Source organism: Nicotiana tabacum, chromosome 6, assembly GCF_000715075.1.
Source record: "Nicotiana tabacum cultivar K326 chromosome 6, ASM71507v2, whole genome shotgun sequence".
Taxonomy (NCBI): Eukaryota; Viridiplantae; Streptophyta; class Magnoliopsida; order Solanales; family Solanaceae; genus Nicotiana; species Nicotiana tabacum.
Window position 1 is genome coordinate 149,378,089 of NC_134085.1, and position 8,210 is coordinate 149,386,298.

The window sequence follows — 8,210 nt, forward strand, 5'->3', positions numbered from 1 at the left end:
TTTACCGCGGTCCACGATCATATGTGTTGAAGGAGATTTTAAGTCATGCTAACTGCGGTCAGCGATGAAAACTTTCGCTGACAGCGATACCTCTCCGCGACCGAGATGCTCTTTTCGCGGTCCGCAGTGATCAAGTTCAGAGATGTCTAAAAAAGGGTCCACAGACAGCGGTGCAACTACCACGGCCGCCCTATTCTTACTTAGATCCACAGTGCAATAGAATCAGAGAGTGGGTAGTCTGATCCACACACCTCCGCGGCTGCGATGCATTTTCCGCAGTCCGCGGTATGTTGTTTTGTTCAAGCACTGTCTACTGCTATACTGCTTTTTCTAGTATTTGTGCTAACAATGTTCAACTGATTATACTTGCAGACATTGGTTAAATATAGAGGCGGCGGTGAAAACAAAAAAAAAAAGCAGAGTCCTCCCGAGGTAGGGGATGAGGATAGATTAAATTGACCCCAGCAGTCCAAAAATCAATTGGGGAGATGAGGAAGAACATCAGAGCTGCAAATAGAGTTGCTTCCCATTCTGAGGGAAGTGAGTATTTCCCCTCTCGGGAGGTATCAGAGTCTGATTTAGTTCCAGCATATGTACCCGACTTCCAGGAGAGACATAGGTTGAGAGATGAACCCACATCTCCAGCCTCTCCTACTGCTCGTGCTTCTGTTCATATTTCTTCTGAGTCGTTTGAGAGCTCAGCAGAGAGTAGTGATACTTCAGCTTCAACCTCACCTACACCTTCGTCACTTGGATAGGATGTAGATGTTGGGGTACCGGATGAAGAGGGAGGGGGAGAGACCGAAATCGGGGGTGTAGAAAGGACTAGAAACCCTGAAGTGTGGCAAAAGAGGTTTGTCAGTGAGCTGGCATATCACAAGTTCAGGGAATGGTAGCCTCTAAGGTCACTTATTCATAAGCGCCAGTTCATAGAGCGAGATCTTCTGCCACACAAACCCAACGTGAAGCAGCATTTCAATGAACGAGTGGGATGGGATTACTTCACTAGTAGGGTGTCAGATGCAAATGAGCACTTAGTCAAGGAGTTTTACGCTAATGTCTCCCACATCAAGAAGGATATAAAAGTGACTAAGGTGTGGAACTTGAAAGTAAAGTTTGATGAGAAAACAATCAATGAATACCTAGGGTTCAATGATGAGATATTATACTTGGAGAAAGTGGTGATGGATGAGGATTCCCACCCGTGGTTGGCATCATACTTGGCTCTCCCGGATACCACCCCAACATGGTTGATATTAGGGGTTCCTATCTTGAGGAACACCCTAAACTTTTAGGCGAAGGGTTGGGAGAATTTTGTATGCAGCAGGCTAGACCCCACTACCCAGGAAAACACCTTGCCGGTCTCCCAGGCGATATTAATGGCAGCTATTATGGAGGGGTTCCCGATCAATGTCGGGAATGTCATGTCTAGGGTTATCACCAGAGTGGTCAATGAGGGTGATAGATCATACCCCTTCCCCAACTTCCTTACCATGTACTTGGAAGATTAGGAGGTGGAGAAAAGAAACTTTGAAGTGAAGGTAAAACCCAAAATTCCCTTTTCATAGTACAACCTCAAGGGTCCAAACAACCCCAAAGCCAAGGGATCCAAGGGCAAAGCTACTACTTCTACTAGCCAGTATGAAGAGCTAGTAGTGGTAGTCACTCCTTTACTGCCTCCCACTGCCATGCCAGATCTAGCTTCTGGACCATCTACTTCCATGCCTTCAGAAATTCCATTCTCCTCAGCATACCCATTGACTGCCCATAGATTGAGCCAAACACTCTCCAGTATCAACAACTGGATGCAAGCAGCAACTTTTAAGCTTTTTGTGCTATCTAGTTCAGTGGACCCCACAGCCACAGGTGCCAGCTTTGGCAGAGAAGTCTCTCATGGAACTTCTGTACAACCAGAAGAAGCTCCTGGAGAACCAAAAGATTATCATGGACGCTCTTGCAGATCAAGGCAAAACACTTCAGGAGCTGAGCAAGTACACAAAGAAGCTGAAGAAGACTCGGGCCTCGAAGGAGTCTGTGAAGGAATTGAGGGGGGAGGTGGAGAAGATGAAGGCAGCAGACCACCTACCATTGGATCTGCTATTACAGGACCAGCCTCCAGCAGCTCAGATAGAGCAGGTCCAGGAGCAGGAGATTGAGAGAGAGCCCAAGAGGAGGAGAATACTGCTTAGATTCGATGATGTAGAGATCCAGCTGGAGGAGCCGGAGGGAGGTGCCTCTAGCCAGCCACAGGCCTTAGAGAAGACAGAGGATCCAGGGACCCAGACAAGGGACTTCATGCAGATGGAAGATCTATAGGGAATTTTCTTTACTCTCTACCTTTCTTTTTGAGCTTATTTTTGGTTAGTTAGTATTGAGGACAATGCTAGCTTTCATTTGAGGGGTGGCCCTACTTTGATAATTTGGTAGTTGGTTTGTAGTTATGATACTATTTTCTTTCTTTATGCTTATTTTTCACTTTTGGTATGTATATGACTTTACCATTTATTTCACTTTTCATTATTTTTCAATCTTGGTCTGTATATAAAGTTACTCTCTCATGTATATATTCATTCCCTCTTGTGTATATTCATCTAAACCCCATATTGTACATATTGAGTTTACTTTTCGCATTTTACTTCATAGCTTGTTTTGCAATTTCCCTTAATAGTATAGCTTCTTACGTCAATTAATAGCTTCTTTTTCAGTTCGTAGCTTCTTATTTTAAAATTTTGTGTGATCAATAAGCCTTTGGTTTTCTTAATGTCACAGTTCTTTCCAAAGGTGAAGTTTGTGTGAACCGGGTGACTCTTCCCGATGATGGATGGCATGAAAACCTTCTTAAGGGTTTGAGTCTATTTTTCTTTTTGATTTTGTGTAAATAGTAGTTAGCGAGCAATGGTGCCTCAAACAAACCTTCACTTGGGCCTAACACATTTACCTTTGACCTTATGGTTAAAAATAAATGGTTGTGTATAGGATTGTGATAATTGTGACCTTGAGACTCTTGTGTTGACTAAACAATCATCAAGTGATTTCTCGGAACCATTTGTGTTGCTCAAATCTTAGCTAAGGTTGTTGTGGGCCCTCGACTCTATTTCCTTAGCAATCCTATAGCTTGTGTGGTGAGGTTTTGATTTTCAAGTCCAAGTCCCGTACCAATAAGTCTAGAACTTGCCCTAAATGTTTGTCTAGGAGAAATCCTAAGTGTAGCTCGACTTGAGAAGTGATTATAGGCTCTCCTTGATCCCAATTGAGACTTGAAAACATCCATAGCTACCAATGATGATATCCCTAGTCAACCCCGTTGAGCCTTAGCCCTTATTCTTTCAATAACCATGATACAAGCCTTTATCCGTTCTAAAATGATCCTCTCTTGGAACCCTATATTTCCTTAGCGCAAGGCAAAAGTATAAGTTTGGGGAGAGAGACGAGGAATGCAAAAGTGATAAAAGGTACAAAATGAAGAAAAGGAAAGGCAAAGACAAAGAAAAAAGAAAGAAAAGCCAAAAAAATCAAAAAGAAAGTGAACAATGTAGAAGAAATGAAGGGATTCAATAAAAGCAAAAGATGAAAAGCATGGAAACATTAGAAAGGAGAAAAATGATTGAAATTAACAATAAAGAGTGATAATGTGTCTCTCTAGCCCCTAAAGAAGAAGTAAATGACTGAAAGAGTCAAGAAAATGTGTGCCAAAATGAAACAATGAAGTGCTTAAGGGAAGATGAAACCTTCTTAGACCAATATATTCTACCCTGAACCAAAAGCCTTCATTACCTCCCCACAAAATCCCTATATGATCTTGAGTTGGGTGAGCTTATATTAGTGGTGACTTACATAAAGGGCAAGCTTATGGTACTTAAAGCCGGACTTGAGACCTTCCTTTGAGAGAGAGGTGTGTTTTCCACAATCCTCGTTCTGAGTGCTACAATCTAAAACTGAGGTTTTCTTATGTAGAGTTGAGGAGTATGAGTTTGGTTTCCACAACGACCAATGCAATAAAAAAAGTTTCCTTGGTGAGTTGAGTCAACTCTTGATGCTTTTGTGTCGCACTATTGCCATGATGCTAAAAAGGTTGAATGTTGTTAATGATGCATTTGAGTTGAGGGTAATTGTTAGTCCCAATTGATTCTTGTTGAGGTTACTTTAGGACAACTGAATTTTCCTTTCGTTTATCTTGAGGGGGTGGGAATTACTTTGTTTGCATGAGGACAAGCAAAAGCTTAAGTTTGGGGGAGTTGATAACTAGGAATTCTAGTCTATTTTATGCTCCTTTTTGCTTGAGTTTTGATTAAAAGTGTGTACAAGTATTCCCAAAAAGCTAACTTATTGTGCTTGTTTACAGTGTTTGGTCAAAAAGAGACAAGAAAGTCAAAACCAGCTCAAAAAAGGAGTGAAACCTGCACAAGTCAAAAGTTGAGTCAACTGAGAGCTACAACAAAAAATCAACCACGGACACGGTGGCCTTACTGCTGAGACGGTCCTATTATCGCGGTCCGCGGTGGCAAGATTTGGAGAGTTGTCATTTTTGGGATTTCAAGTCACCGCTGACCGCGGTGATTTTATGCGGCTGCGGTGCCTCTACCGCGACAGCGGTCATTTTATTGCGGTCAGTGGAGGTGAGGTTCAGAGAGTATGCAGCTGAAGGTTTTATACGGCCGTGGTAGCCTCACTGCTGCAGCGGTCCATTTTCCGCTATCAGCGGTACCTCCGAGAGGGGAATTTTTGTCCGGAAAATTTATCTGTGTATAAATACTTATTTTTCAGATTTTAGGTCATTTTATCTTTAGTTGAGCACGTGAACCAATCGTTTTTCCCTCTTTGAGTAATTTTAGAACTTGTTTAACAATTAATCTTAGACTTTTATCTTGTAATTAATTGTTATAGATTACTCTTCATCTGAATCTTTGATTTCTTCAGTTATTATGAGTAGCTAGACTCATTAGCTAGGGTTGTGTCTCAACCCAAGTGTGGGTATTTAATGAGGCTCCTATTATAGGGCTTAGATGTTTATGGGTGATTGATATTTGGCCTGATTTATGCTTTTTATGTTGAATTGGTGGTTGCAAATACTAATTTGTGCCTTTTTGACTTAGGCTCTTCTTGAGAAAGAGAGCTTAAGTCTAGGAAATTTAGGCCAACAAGCAATTGAGTTGTATTCAAGAGATTGATATTCCCAATTAAAGGGTTAAACCTAGAGATAGTAATACCCAACTTGAGCCAACTTTGCTTGCACAAATTGAACACCCAATTGGGCTTGAGAAAGTCAATTAGGGCAAAGTCACTCAAACTACCGGGAGGTATAGAGTGAGCAGTTTCGTGCATTGGCTATATCATGACCTCAACTATAACATTATTGCCCTAAGTTCTAGATCCCGTCAGATACTCACCAGGGAGTAGGGGTGTTCAAACCGAGCCGAAAAACCGCACCAAACCGATTAAAAAACCCGACTAGGTTTGGTTTGACTTGGTTTGGTATTGATTAAAAAACCTCGAACCAAACCGACATATAAATATATAAATTTTATTTACATTTTAAGACTTTATAGTGAATTTTCTTTAGAAAATGTAGAAATATTTAGGATCCTCACCTGTATTAACCTTGAAAGTGTAAATTAACGATAAATTATTGTAGACAACTAAGAAAATAACTATCGTGTGTTACTAAAAAAATTCTCCCATAAAAATATTTTAATAGATCATATGTTTGTCAATTTTTTTCCATATTTACTAAACATATATTCACTTATCAAAGCTTTATCTATAATTTTAACAAAGTAAGATTGAAATAATATTCATGTAACAAAAAACTCGAAAAACTCGACAAAATCGAACCAATCCAAACCGATATAGTTGGTTTGGTTTGGTTTTGATAAAAACCGAACCAACCCGGTCCATGTACACCCCTACCTGGGAGTAAGTCACTTCCCTAGTGCCTTTTTACCTATTTAGAAAACCTTACAAAAATATCTACTTAGCTTAATTTCGTGCATCATTATTATAAAATTAGAAATAGAAAACAAACAAAAGAATTATTGGAAGTGCAATCAAGAGCATTACACATTGCTAGATTAGATAGGAATCCAACTCCAAACATAACTTAGCTCCCTGTGGATTCGATCCTAACCTTCTCGAGTAAAAGCTACATCGACCGCTCTTGCCACTCTATAGTGGTGTAGGGTTGGCTCCAATCAATAAGCAAAGGAGCTTCAATAATATCAGCTCCAAACAATAAAAAGGCTTCGAAAACAATCAGCCTTCGATGAAAAGCTTCGAAAACTCAGCCTCCGAGTGAACCTCCCGAGGTACTCAGCTATCGTCACATATCGAGTCATAATCAAGGTTCTCTTTTGAGCCGTCGAAGAGTAGGATGAACATAAAACATGCTAAGGCATAATCAAAACTTCAAAAGACTTTAGCCAAAATGGGGGAAAACTATAGCCATATTAGAGGCCGCATCGACCAAATCTATAAAGAGCCTAAGGGCCAGTACATAAAAGCCCAAGGGCCAACCTAAAGAGCCTAATGGCCAATGCGTAAGAGCCTAAGGGTCATCCTAAAAAAGCCTCAGGGCTATCTTTATTTCGAGTTCGAGCAAATGATCAGTCGACTAATTAAGCCTAAGGGCTACCCGAGTTCGAGTAAGTTCTCACTCAGGAACTATCTATAAAGCCTTAGGGCTATCTTTATTTCAAGTTCAAACAAATTTTCACTCAATTAAGGGCTACCCGAGTTCGAGCAAACTCTCACTCGGGGACTATTTGTAAAATCCTAAGGGCTATCTTTATTTTCAGATGATCATGCAAACACTCACCCGGTTGCTAAGTCCAAAGGCTACCGGAGTTCGAGAAAGTTCTCACTCAAGGACTATCAACGAAGCCTGAAAGGGCTAGCTTTATTTCAAAAATCAAGACCCAACTCTCGTTCAACTCGGACACAGAAGTCCCGGTGACCTAAGTTCTCATCATATCAATCCAATCTTAGTCCGAGGGATAACAAAGGACTTTAAGAAGTATCATATCAATCAATTAAAAACCTAAGGGTATATTATTTCCCGAGTTCAGTATTCGGACTAATCATTAGAGTCATACACTTGAATTTTTCACAAACAACGGCAGAATGGAGATCAACACAAATCGAAGGCGAAATGAAGAAATTTTCATATGGATAAAAGATGTTTACAAAGTCCATAAGGGACCCTTACATCAAAACAAAAAAACCTAATCTATCCCCAGGGCCACTTGACCGTATGGAGCTCCCTCAAAAGTTATGCCTTCAACGGCTTAGCCCTCGACCCCCGGAACATCAACTACCTCCTACCCCTCAGGGACTTCACCTTCATCTTCATCATCCTCCATACCGCTGGCCGAACCACTGGCTGAACCATCATCGGAAGAAAGCAGAGCTGCCAATTCCTCCTCTAAGGACTCCACCCACTTGATCTTAGTAGGCAAGTCAATGCCCCCTGCGTGTACATCCTCGAGAGCCTGTCTCCGAGATCTTAATTGGGCATGCTTCAGGGCTCGGTTCAGTTTAATCTTGACCTCTTCAGATACCTTCTTGGCTCAAGCATTTGCAGCAGCAACAGCATCTCAGTATGAGGATGTTAGCGCATCGGCTTCAGACTTGGCTACAGCTAGCGCGATGACCAATTCAGCGTGGAGATCCTTATACTTGCTACTATCCGCCCTTGCATCCTGAAGATGATGCTCAACCGAGGGAAACCTCCCCTCGAGGGTATTCCTCTTGGAGGTTATCTCGTCCACACACTGTTTGAGTCCGAGAATCTCAATATCCCTGGCTCTAAGCCCCTCCCTTATCAGGACATCTTTCTTTTCAATCAGCAAAAATCAACCCAAGGGTGGTAAATTCTAAAGTTAGAGAAGCACGAAAATAAAAAAAATATGAAGACTGTATTACCTGCTCAGCAAGATCGGTCCGCTCTCGAGACACCGTCTCCAAACAAGCCAGAAAGCCATGAAGTTTTTCCTCCTTTTTGGTAAAAAAAGCTCCGAGCTCATCAGCCTCTAATGAGAGCCTCCTACACTCTCCCTCACAGTAGGTCAATTTAGCTTGGGACTTAGCAAAGGCCTAATGGTAAAGCAATATGGCCTAAAATCATGAAAGAACAAAATCAAGAAGATGAAGATCGAAGCTCATAGCATAGTCGACGGAAGATTACCTATTTACGGAGCCTCTCAGCTTCCTCGAAA